Below are 13,867 nucleotides of genomic sequence, written 5' to 3' on the forward strand. Positions count from 1 at the left end.
ATGTTGTAGGAGGAGAGGAGAGACTGATGAAAGCACTACTAAAGTAGTAGAACAATTGAATTCACTAACTCTGTCAGTGGCACTTTTCTACAAAATTGGGTGATTACTTAGACAATTTGAATCAACGAGTCAGTTAAGTTTCAGGAAAACAAACATACAGGTAACCCCCCCTGCCTCCCATACAAAACAGTAAAATAAGTTATATAGACCCTAACAAAAACAAACTATCCGACAAGACCTGACCCACCGCCCTCCCTAACCCCAACCAATGTCCATGAACTAAATGTCCCCAAAAGTTCAAAAACCCCAACGTCCAATTCCCACCCCCCAAAAGTCTTTAAAAAAGGGGCAAGGGACAGTCTCTACTTTGGCCGGCGGTGTCCTGTGGCTAGGTGGTCCCGCAGCTCTCTCCGGAGGGCCTTGAGCAGGACTTTCTGCCTCTCTCCCTCCTGCTCAAGGTAGGCCACTCGCAGGGTTAGGCAGTGCACACACGCCTTGCAGGTACTGTGGGGGCAGCTGTTGGTTGCGCTGCTCGGCGGCAGCGGGCGGCTGCCGGACCACGGCACTGTACCGCTGGAGGATTGCACTGGCTGGATGACCCAGGGGGAATGGATGAGGATGCAGCTGTTGTTGTTGACTGAGACTCCTCCTCCTCCTGAGCCACCAGCCACCGATATTCGGCGACAATTACCTCCAGCTTCCGGCGCCTGGCCCAGATAGCCAACTCCTTCCTGGTTTAGAAGGAGTATCTATATGAAGAAAGAAAGAAATACCGTAACCAATACTCTTTAAGATGAACACAAAATAATTCAACAGAAGGTTGTGTCACAGTAGCACTAGCAACTTGCAAGCACAGTACATAACAGTTGTGGCATGTATCTATCTAACCTCCCACTTCATCGGCCTCTGCTCTAACATTAGTGGGAGTTTCAGAAAGTCTACTAGCACTATGGACTCACTACATTAGACTCAGACAGTACACCAGTCTTCTTCTTCTCTCTTGTTTAGCGAAATTAGTACGTAAACTTGTGGAAGCCGGCATAATGCCTGCGCAGTCAGCTTGCACCCAAGAAAAACAGACGCAAGCCATGATGATGCAGACTCGCGTTACTGTTACCAGTACATGCAGGTGGGGGAGCTCTTACTTTTCTATTACGGTTGGCACTGGCCATACTCTGTTACAACAAGGGCTACTGCTCAATTAATTTAACTTTCACCCTGCTCTGCCCCTGACTACTACAAAAGGAAAATGAAGAAGATAATATGATCATCTATCCCTTCACATGATATTTGCTTATGTAAGGGATGACTTTAGGTGCTTTGTTTTCATTGATTGAGTGAACACGGATAGGCCACACATGAATGACAGAGTTGGAAAAAAATTATTAACATAGGTAGTCAGTGGTCCCCATAATCGCCGGAGGAAGGCACTTGTGACTTGACTTGATAATGTGAACTATACAATATAGATACACAATATATGCTGTGCTTGCAAACTACTGTTTGGCAAGGGAGAATTCTGAAAAATTACAACTTCTACTTTCCTCGGCTTTGCTACTCTGGCACGGACATGCGGTGTTACATGCTCTTCAAACTAACACTCTTCATCCAGTGACCGTCTACTCTGTCTACTCTACATACACTTATGCTATCTATGAGGAAGATACCATCCAGGCATCCATCCATTCAAAGTAAATGTCAATCATTCTTCTTAATGTCTCAACTGGACAAACCTTACTTTTTCTCACCGACAAACACCCTTTTTATTTTATTTTGTAAACTACCACCCATGCATCCGTGCTTGACTTGCATTTGAATTTGACCCAAATTATATATTGCGCACACATACAATTTCTGTTTCACCCACCCAGGCAGTTTTCTTTTCTTTCTCCTTCCACCCATCCTTGCTTCAACCGGCCATGCATCGGATTCCTACCAGCCACCTCTGCCTGCATTCAAAAACACGTATCATTCTTTGCCAGTCATTAATTTAACTCGCTTGTCCTTCCTCCTTCCTTACACCCTTCTTTCCCTTTTCGTTCATCTCATCTATCAAGGTCATCTCTGATCTGACTTGGCTTCTCGATAAAACTTTCACAGCTGAGTTGAAGTCAAATTTAGAGGAGGCCATTGGTTACTCGTCAACTCCCGCCGCTAATGCTATTGCTAATGCGAAGTCAAGGGTGACTTCTTCAACCTGGTTGACAAAAACTTGGTTCTAAATTTGTAAGTCTTCTTAACAGTAAAGTGTACTTGTACTGTACAACATACACCCCTGCAGCGAGCCTACTATGCAATCTCAATAAGTAAGGAATATAATAGCTTACCACTGCCCACCACTACCGAGGCGTCCCCCACAGCAGTTCTTGCTGGTACTGGTGGCACCGCATCCGCCCCTGGAGGAACAACCTCCGCGTTGGCCCCGGCACTGGTGGTTGTCTGTGCCGATGGTGTTCCGCCTAGAAAAAACATTTCATATTTTTAGATGCCATATACACCACTCCCTATTTTGTCTAGGAATGAAAACAAATGTTACTATAAACAAATGTAATTCTTTGTGACTCTCTAGTCTAAACTAAAAATTCCCCTTTCGGAAGGGGAGGGTGTTTTTTTTTATGCTTAGCCATAACATGCTACACTTTTTGGCACAACTGATGAACGTTTGCTTGTGAACGTGCACGGTTTTTCTCATAACAGACAGAAGATTTCCTTCTACGAACAAGAGCAATATGTTACTCATCATCATCATCACCACCAGTAAGTACCAACCAGGTGAGGGGTCTCCCACAATTAATGTGTAAATCAGCCACTGTTCTCTTCTATGAAGTTGATTTTAATAAATGTTTTTATATAATGCACAGTTGAAAATTAATATACATAGTACACACAGAGCTAGTTGTTTTACTTTTAATAAAGCTTTAAAACTTACCTAGACTCTGTGGTTTTTGGTCATGAGGTATGTGGAAAGTCTAACCGCGCCTATTTCGCCAATGCCCTATTTCTTGTCCATAGTTCTGTATGTGCAGAATAGTCCCTGCAACAGTAGTAGTATGTCCTTCTATTCAATCAAAAAGTAAACTAGTATCTTATTCTTGGTAGCCCTTGACATTTTATTGCTGGGAATTGTCAAAGCATAAACATTAAGAAGACTTCAATAGACATTATGGACAACCCAGAAGACTGCACTCAGTGCCTAGAGCTATTGCTGAATAGGAGTTTTGTTTAACACCTTTTGCCAACTGTGCAATTAGCTAGCTACACAGACAGACTAATAAAGATAAATAGTAGTAGCACAGCGAGTCATAGTAGAGGCAGGATAAGAATATAGAAAAAGTCTACAAGAAGATCAAAGACGATTTAGGAAAAAATAGAATTATGATGAACTTTTAGAATAAATAGGTGCTGTAAAAGTTAGGGAAGTATAATTATTATTATTACCAGGAAAACTTACTGGGGCCAGCAGAAGAGCCCTCGGCGGACCAATCCTGGCCTTCCTGCAGAAGAAAACAAAGTAGTTATTAAATAGCTACTAGTACTCACCAAGCCCAGGAATCTCGACACCAAGCAGGTCCAGCAGCTCTGGTTCCCAGTCCAGTATGTCGGACCACCGGTGCGTCACCTGGTTGTAGGTGCACCTGACCCCTGACTCCCGATACATGGCCCGGCACACCTTACACCATAGCTGGCAACGCTCCCGGAGGCCGTACCCGGTACCAGGGCTGCCGCCTGCTGCGATGGTCTTGGGGAGGAGGCGCTGCACAAAGAAGACAAGTGCGGCCACCTCCACCGCGCTGAAGATCTCCCTGGGACTTACAGACACCCCCCTTAAACGCCCGCAAGGGAGCCAGCTGCAGGGTGCAGGACTCTTCATCTTGGAGTTCTTGCCAGCTCCCTTTGTCATGGTCCTGAGTTAAAGGAAAAATAGGAAAAATTAAATAAAAGAAAAGAGAGAGTTAAAAAAAGTAGTTATTAAAGTAACGAAAAGTAGAAAAAAAACACAAAATATAGATGTACAAAAATAGAGAGCTAGATAATGCGTAAAAAAGATTACAGAGATTGAAGCAGGATACAAAAGGCATGCCCAGAACCATAGCAATGAATGAAAAATAAGATGGCCGCGCCCATTGCAAACGCGTGGGTAAGTTTGCGCGATATTTTTGTCGCGAGCACGCAAAAACGGACTCGAACACACAACTGCGACCCGGAACAGGAAATGCGCAATGCGAGCATGCAACTAGCGACCAGAACGGAAATACACAACGAGAACAGTGAACAGCAAGATGGCCGCGCCCATATACGACCACATGGGTAACTTCGCGGTTGCAGCGGTGAAAGAAATCCTGCGAACTCACAAAAATAAAACAATCCGCAATCTCACGAAAGTTTGCATATTTTGCGAACCGCGAGTACGCTTTCGAGCGAATTCGTGTATCATGAATTCGCAAAATTCGCCCATTCTTAGTGTACACAGCAAGGATCCAGAATTGGCTGTAACTTCCACAGACAATTGAGGTTGTAGTCTCAAAAGAGTGTGAGAAGGTGCAGCTCTTTAGTGTGAGCAGTCTAAAGAAACTGGAACACTGGTCAGTCAGTAGGAGACTCTTTCAGAAGCAGACAGGAGGCTTATAAATTTGTCTCCAGGTATCCCACAAGAAGACACCATTTCCAAAAAGAAACCAGAAAGTGCAATTTAAAGGGTCAATCAATAGGCAGCAAAAACACAATCCCCTGAAAGGCAGTGCTTCTAAAGCAACCAGGTGACATACAGTCAATGGTGTCCAGCTAGAAGCAACAAAGTCACAAGCCACTAAAAGATGCAGGTTTACATAAACAATAGGTAACCTAGGAGCCTACAAGACTGACCTAGAAATACTGCAAATACAACACACTGGACATAAATACATCCAAAATCACACTATGTAAATTAGGAGTGTATGGTGCCCATCTCATGGTGTCAAAAGTGCAACCTACGGTAAATGGTCGCTGCTGAAAACACAAGGTAAGTTTCTGTCTAAATCACCAATAAATGTAATAATCTATGAGACTAACCTAAGCACACTGGCTTCTCCCGCTGCATGGAACAACATAGCTCCTCTGAAAGGAGGATACTCTGCTCCAGAGACACTCAAGCCAGGAGGCACCAACACCTTTCAGGAACAGGCAGAGCTACTCCCAATGCACTTCAAAGCTCTCCAACTTCACCAGCTGCAAGGGACAACATATCGACTCTGAAAGGGGGACTCAGCCCAGAGACTTCACACCAGGAGGTGCCGATGTCCATGAGGAAGGGCAAGCTACAAAGCGCTCTGGCTTCACTCACTGCACAGATTGCACCCTGGCATAGCTCGGGCCAAGGGCCCACACGTCTTTACCCATCACTGACCGGAAGAAGCCTGGTTGGACCCTCTCTCTTGTTTTGTTTTTGAGGACGACGTCCAGAAGCCAGATAGCAAGGTGACTATCTCCAATCACACTTCTATTTAACTCTTTTTACCCATCTGCTGTGCGACTGTTTTCCTGGTTTGTGCGATGGGAAAGAGGAGGGCCGTGCCCTCTAGACACTCTGTGGACCCAACTGCGCATCCACTGATAGTTTCTTAGTAAGGGCTGTAGGGGTCATCACCAAGGTGATTGACTTGGTAGAGAGGTGTTCATCACTGGATTTAACTGACCCCCTAATTCCACCCTAACCATGGCACAAAATCCACCTTCCGCAGTTCATGAAGTGCTGCTGCCTCCTTTGGACAAAGCAGTTTCACCACCCCCTGAGATAACCCTGGATTCATCACTGCAGGAATCAGTTCTTGGTTCCACTCCTACTCCTAAACATAAGGGCAAGACCAAAAATATGCCCTTCATCAGTGAGACATGGGCAAATGGTCAGGAACCTGGCTCTTCCTTGTTTCCACGAGGAATTCCCTTTGTTCTCTTTGGTGTATCTAGCTGGGCTCCACTCCTGACACTACTCACTGAGACCCCAAAAAGTTATTTGGATCCTCTATTTGCTGATGCTGAAATATCCAAAATGTCTCAGTGGGCATTCTAGTTCCTGAGGCTTTGCCTCATTTACCATCTCAGAACCTTCTATACCATGGTTGACAGGCACAAGGGGGGTTTTCTGGCCCCATTGTACCTGGGTCGCGATTAGCCTCTGGTGTTTTCCCTGAAAGGTGCTTGTCTACTGTTACCCTGGGCGAATGTGCAACTGACCAGAGGTGTAACCAGGATAATAATCCTCTCAGGCCAACCTCAAATCTTACTTGTTTCAATAAGAGCATCCTCCCACATGTTAACATACCAATGGAGTGTTTTCCTTTAGATGTTGTTTTGGGAAATGTACCTGGCCTGGATAACCCTCATAATGAGCCCCTTGATGAACTTACAAATAAAGTATCCCATTGGTGATCCTGCCACTCTAACTTTTCCATGAATGTCTATTGCAACATCTTGATTTTGAGATGTGTGGGTTGCATTGATCCTGGGGAGAAATCTATTCCCAGGGACTTAGCTATTGTTAGTTTTAGATATCCTCTTTTACAGGCATTTGAAAGACTACACAAATTCCCTACATGCCCTATGTCCTCCCTCAACATGCACCACAGAGGCCTGTCTCGAGTATCCCATGTGACAATAGGTTTTCACCACTTGAAGGCCTTAATGAGTTGGACTAACCCTATGTCCAGCGGAGCTGGTTGTACACCTCAAGAGCCCAGTTCTGTCTTCTTTATATGACTATGGTTCCAATTAATTCCACCCACCTATCTAGTTTCCTGGAACCTTTCTGGCATGGTGTCAAAGCTGTCCTGCTCAGACTTGGTGCCCTTTTATAGACATATATGATATTTATCTTTTTCCAGAGACAGTTTTATTCCAGGTTTATTTGTGCTGATTAGGCTGCAAAATCCTAAGAGAAGGGAGACCATGAGGGGAGGGGGGATGGGGGGGGGCAACATGGATTAAATCCACTTTACTCTATGCATCCAAAGCTAATGATTTACGTTTGCAAGATGAATTGTGTGTCATTTAGCAATTCCCCTCAGGCACCTCACTGTGTATATATAATGTTTATTGTTGGCATGGGGATGGCAGAGATTAAATATCTATTACTGATTTGATTAACTCCCACTTGGTGAGTCTCCTAGCAGGATGTTTTAAAATTGCGGCAGGTGATTTTAGTTGTACCTTTGAGTTAATGAATATGGATTCAGAGACCCAGTCCGTTGAGTAGGATAAAATATGATCGGTCCAAGTGCTCACACTTTTACCTATTATTAACAGATGGACAGTTGCTGTTTTAAAATTAAATGCCTTCACCTTGAATAACAGGAGATCATTGTCTGATGGAGAGAGGAGGCATACATTAAACAACTTTCATAGGACTAGCCTCATATACCATATTTTGCTAGATCTTAGATTGTGGCCCATGATGATTGTCATGTCTGTTGTCCCCGGATATGATAGGGACAACAATGCATTGAGTCTCACTTTGAGATCAGTTGGTCCTAGTTGCCCCAGCTATGTTATGGTACCTTTTGACAGGAGGTTTACCCCCACATCAGGTTAAAATTGAGTTTTGGGCTGAGTCCCCAGCTACTTTGAGGCAGGTGATTTCTATTGGTTTCTAGGCGGTACAGCAGGAAGGCTTGAACTTGCTGCATGCTGACTCCTTAAGGAGCATTAGTGACATTCCCAACACCATGTTTTCCTCTCTTAGAAGCTTGTTCTTGGTGGAATTAATGGCTTTGCCCAAGAGGGAAAAAAGACGCTCTGGTAATCTAAACCATGTAGAATTGCGAGCAAGGCCAGTCCATGGATTTTAAGAATGTGAAGAGAAACTCGATACAAGCAGCTAGGTCCTCTTATAAGGTTATTGTAACATATGCCAAGAGAGATTGGGTCTTTGCTAACTGAGATAATATGCTACCTTCTGTCAAGGGAAAAGATCACCATTCATTTTGACATATTCTAGCGAATATAAGCCCCGATTCTAATTTGCTTATCAATAGTAACATCTCTGCAGCTGCCTGGGTTGACCATTTTTCTAACCTGTATTCTTCTGACACAAGTATGGATCCCCCTGCATGTGAGAATATTGGTATTCTTCTTGCTGGTGGAAATATCATCATAACTAGTGCTTCCCCAGGTGCCACCATTCCAGGAATGGATGACCATGAAGACTGGTCAGTTTCTATTGATGAAGCCAATAAAGCAATTAATTGGTTCCCTGCCAAAAAAAGCTCCCATTCTAGATAAGATTCCTGTGGACCTCTTAAAGGGCCAGAAGGATATCTGCAGCCCTTATTTTGTTGTGTTTTTTAACTGTATAAATGAGTGGTTTCCCCATTCCTTCTCAATGGGCTGGGGCTGAGATTATTGCAGTATTCAAAAAGGGGTCAAGGGCCTTTCCCCCTAACTACAGGTCTATCAGCCTGATTGACAGCTCTCAAAAAGAAATGTGTTGGATTATACTGGAAAGAATGCAGGATTGGATGGCAGATGTGGGATTGTTGACCCCATTGAAAGCTGGTTTTAGGGATGCCATTGGCATCATTGACCAGGTGCTTCATTTGCAATTGATTTATTAGAAATATGCCACTGTGGGGGAGGACAACTTTACATGGTATTTGTGTACCTTTAGTCCGCCTTCAACGTTCTACCTAGGGCTTCCTTGTGGAAGGTGATGTCGGAATTGAGTATTCCAAAAAACCTTCTTGATATCATTATCAGGCTTCACTCCAATTATTTTGCCCAGGTTAGATTTGGTCCTCAGGGCGAATTGACTGCCCCATTTCCGTCATTCAGGGATTGTGACAATGACACCCGAGTCTTGCTGTTAGGGAGGTCCTGGCCCTCTTGTTTGCAGATGGCACACTGCTGATTTCCAAATCTCAGATGGGGATTCAGAAGCTCTTTGACCAATGTGGAATCATCTGTGAACAGAGAAGGCTGGAGATAAATCTCAGCAAGATCCAGCACATGGCATTTAGCACCTATTTAAGAGTTCTACCTGGAGAAAGCTCACATGTTTATGGGCCAGATGTAGGTAAATCTCATTTACCGATTCATAAATACCGAATTTTACCGATTCGGTATTTATGAATCTGTAAATGAGATGTAGGTAAAAATTCGGTATTTTTTACCGAATCGGTAAGATTCGGTATTTACCGATTCGGTAAATACCGAATCGGTATTTGCTATTGAATCCTATGGGCCTTGAAGCCCATAGGATTCAATAGCAAATACCGATTCGGTATTTACCGAATCGATAAAAATACCGAATTGCTAAGGGGGACAGGGTGTCACTTTGACACCCTGTTGCACCCCTGTAACTGGCTTTTGCGCCATGTGGCACACATACATGCCCTTAGGGCATGTCTGTGTGCCACATGGCACAGGTGAACATGCACAGATGTGCATGTACACAGGAATTCGTAATTTACCATGCAATTGTATTGCATGGTAAATACCGAATTCTAAAGGCCCTGTAGCACTGTTAGAAGTGCTACCTACATCACAAAATACATTTTCGGTATTTTTACAGAAAGGTAAATTTACCGAATCGGTAAAATGTACAGAATCGGTAAATTTACCGATTCTGTAATTTTACCGAATCGGTAAAATTACCGATTCGGTAAAATTACCGAAAATGTATGTTTTTAAAGCCCCTACATCTCCATAGCCCTTTACCGGTCGGAAACGGCCGAAAATCGGTATTTTCGGCCGTTTCCGACTGGTAAAGGGCTACCTACATCTGGCCCTATATACCTAGGGATCATGATTACAGAACCGTTTGACTGGATACCACACATCCAAAAGTGTAGAGTAAAAATGAGGGTGTAGACAGGGGGTATTCTTCTTGTAACCTCCATCCCAGCCCCCACACCCCAAATTTACAATTGTCACACCCTGGGGGAAATTTTCTATGGAGATGAACTTTGGTGTTTCATGAATGTTAGAAGATTGGAAAAAATCAAAAATTGGTTTCTGAGACTCCTCGCTAATGTCTCTGTTAGCACTGCATTAATCCCCATTTGGTTTAATATGCATCTTACACCACTCTCGGATAAAGTGGGTGTGAGCAAGTGACTAGTCAGGTCGTCCGTCCCTCCCCGTTTTGAAAAAAGAAAGTACTCTGGAGGTCTTGTCACCGGGATTGATAGGTGGTATTTTTTATTAACGGAAAGTTAAGTATCTATGCCCCAATATGTCTCTTGGGTGTCTCCACCTGGAGCCCCTTTGTGTGGGGATTGCAATAAGCAAAAGGAATAAAACTAAAACAGTCAGGAAGTTGGGGAAAACAAATGGTAGAACACAGTCTGCGTTCACTAGTGGTGGTTTTTCTTCCCTCCTTGCTGTTCTTGTCTCCACCTTGCTTCGGTTTCTCTTGGTAGAGGGAGTGAGATGCCGGCAATGGAGATCGCGGGAATCGGACAAAGAAAAAAAACCAATAAGGAACACAGTCAGGTCTCGGTTCTGGGTCAATAGAAATAAAAAGAGTGCTCCTGTCACCTATGCCTTCCTAATTTGCGGTGCCTAGGTGCTAGGGGAAATTTATGTTTTGGGGTGGTGTGGCCCTTAAACCCCACCCACCAACCCCTCAAAGAAAAGAACCAGGTTTTGGGAACTTGCCTGAACCCACGACCCTCGTGGTCCATGGGGGTGGAAGTCGCAGCCTCTCCTTTCAAGGTTATAGTGCTGGAATTGATTGCAGTGCTCCCAGAGCAGTAGTCAGTGTGCTGCTCTTACTCAATGGTTGTGGTAACGTCCTTGGGCACTTCTTCGTCTGTGACGCCTCCTACCACATCAGCTTTACTTCTGTTCGCCGAACTCCTGGGTGAAACGATCAGAGTCCTCTTGTTGTCCATAGTCCAGCCTTGCTTTTCCATGATTGGAGGAGGGCGGTCGACATCTGGGTGGCCTACTAGACCGTCGACCCTATTTCCTGTGTGCCATATGGAGGCAGCCATGTTGGAAAGGTCAGGCAGTTCTTGTGTTACAGTAGAGGAACCCTCACATTGTCTCCCTTCCTAAAATTGGACGTGGGGGATGTTCAGATGACGGACAGCAGGAAAGGTATTCCACGTTCATCTGCAGTCTCCCTAAAGCATGTATTGTGCGAAAGGAGAAGGGCTGTAAAGCAAGGAACCAATGGAGTACATTACGGTAAGAGTCTTTGTTCTGAGATAACCAGGTCAAGGGTGCATGATCAGTCAACAAAAGAAACTGTTGTCCTAGTAGGTAATATTGGAGGACCTCTATGGCCCATTTGATAGCCATGAACAGAGGGGGAGTGCAAGGACCACTTGCACTGTTTCCGACGGCACTCCGGTAGGAGAGTGAGCTCCTGTATTATATTTTCTTCTCTAGGTAGTAGAGGTATTAAACAAACGTAGTCAATAGTAATCCTTTTTGGAGTTCATTTAATCGATAAGTCACATATTACATCATAGTGACTTGTTTGCAGAACAGTACATAGATTTTACTTCTTAATGACATCCATTGATCAATGAATTATCCCTATGCATTTCGGGACTGAGCCCTTCGTCAGGGGGTAGCGAAAGATCTGAAAACAAACATACTAATGTCTGGAAGGGAAGCTCGCAACCACGAGGTATACATTACGGTCAGACAAGCAAAACAAAACAAAACATGCATATTACGGCTCGAAAAGGGAGTAATGGAATTAAAAGGTTCTCGAGTTGGTGAAGTCTGTGATGGGAAATATTGATGGTCGATAACGTGAGGGTTAACGAAAACACCCGTTGGGTGCATAATAAAATGTGTGAAGATCAAAGCAAGCCGGCAAGACGGAACGATCACCCGTGTGAAATACCTGACGATTATGTGCACTGGGAGATAACAAGAGTGCGCTTAGTTAGAAAACATGAGTGTGGCGGTCAAAGAGTGTGTAGAGGCTTACCAGATGTCAAGTGTAGTGGCGCACAACGTGCGACGCTGCCGAGGGTCGGTGTTCGGTTTGATGAACACGGAAGTAAATGCGTGGTGTGGGAAATAGAAGACGGACTAACGTGAGTGTTAGTAACCATGCAGACATGCCGGTGATGAAACATTCGCAAATAGAAAAAATGAGAAAATAACAAAATGACAATGGCCGCGGCATAATATTGGAATAAGCATTGAGGATGTGAATGTAATAAACAGACAAAGTGAAAACGCGTATATATCTGTGCATACGGACGTAAACGATATGAGCCAGTAAAGGCGGCCATCTTAGAATGGTCAAATTACAATAGCTGATAAATGAAGGTACCATCAAAAAACATTAAAGCAAGTCCAATGATATGCATCATAGTGGTGAAAAAGTATTAGGGCTGGGAAAAATTGAATCTAGAGAGAGCAGTGAAAGAAAAAGTAAAAGAATACTGATGGTAAAAAAGAACCAAGGTTAGGGGAGAAAGTTAATAAAGAAATAACAAACAGTTAGGGAGGGTAGAAAGGGAAACGAAATGTAAAGGTGAAATAGGCATGTAAAAATAGATGAGATAATGGATATAAAACAAGAATAAAGGATATTGACACTGGAATGGGGTGAACATGTGAGAATGGGAAGCGGGATTAGAAAATGTGTACATTGAGACAACGACTCATTATAGGAAACAACTGTATTCGAGTCTGTCATTGAGGCCTTTAGGCTGGCAAGCATCAAGTCTCTTGATCCAACGGTTTCTCTCTGGAGTAGTATTTTTCTGTTGTCAACGCCTGATCTCAGTGGGACAACCTCTAATACAAGGAACCTCAGTTGACTCACGTTATGCTGGTGTGTAGTGAAGTGAGCCGCCAAAGGTGCTTTGGTGGATTTATTTCTGATTGTACTTTTGTGCTCGGTCAAGCAAACTTTAATTTTTCTTTCAGTTTTGCCTACATAAGGCAATCCACAGGGACACTTGAGCAAATATACTACATTCTTAAAGTCACAGGTAGCGTTAGTCCGTAGTTTAATGGCTTTCCCTGATGCTGGATGGTTCAAGGTATTCCCTGAGATGATGTTGTGGCAATGGCTGCAGTTGAGGCACGGTATGGTGCCTGAATAGTGTGCGGAAGGATCAATGGGTTCAGCTTCAAGAATGTTCTTAATGTTTTTAGCTCTCTGGTATGCGAATAGTGGTCTGCAATTGCTTCTTGTGATTAAGAACATCATCCTAAAAAGCTGGGATATGATTCGTTTTGAACCAGACTTTCAGGGCATTTTCAATTGCAGACCACTATTCGCATACCAGAGAGCTAAAAACATTAAGAACAGTCTTGAAGCTGAACCCATTGATCCTTCCGACTCGAATACAGTTGTTTCCTATAATGAGTCGTTGTCTCAATGTACACATTTTCTAATCCTGCTTCCCATTCTCACATGTTCACCCCATTCCAGTGTCAATATCCTTTATTCTTGTTTTATATCCATTATCTCATCTATTTTTACATGCCTATTTAACCTTTACATTTCGTTTCCCTTTCTACCCTCCCTAACTGTTTGTTATTTCTTTATTAACTTTCTCCCCTAACCTTGGTTCTTTTTTACCATCAGTATTCTTTTACTTTTTCTTTCACTGCTCTCTCTAGATTCAATTTTTCCCAGCCCTAATACTTTTTCACCACTATGATGCATATCATTGGACTTGCTTTAATGTTTTTTGATGGTACCTTCATTTATCAGCTATTGTAATTTGACCATTCTAAGATGGCCGCCGTTACTGGCTCATATTGTTTATGTCCGTATGCACAGATATATACGCGTTTTCACTTTGTCTGTTTATTACATTCACATCCTCAATGCTTATTCCAATATTAGGCCACGGCCATTGTCATTTTGTTATTTTCTCATTTTTTCTATTTGCGAATGTTTCATCACCGG

This window comes from Lissotriton vulgaris, chromosome 11 (genome assembly GCF_964263255.1).
Source record: "Lissotriton vulgaris chromosome 11, aLisVul1.2, whole genome shotgun sequence".
In the NCBI taxonomy this organism is placed as follows: Eukaryota; Metazoa; Chordata; class Amphibia; order Caudata; family Salamandridae; genus Lissotriton; species Lissotriton vulgaris.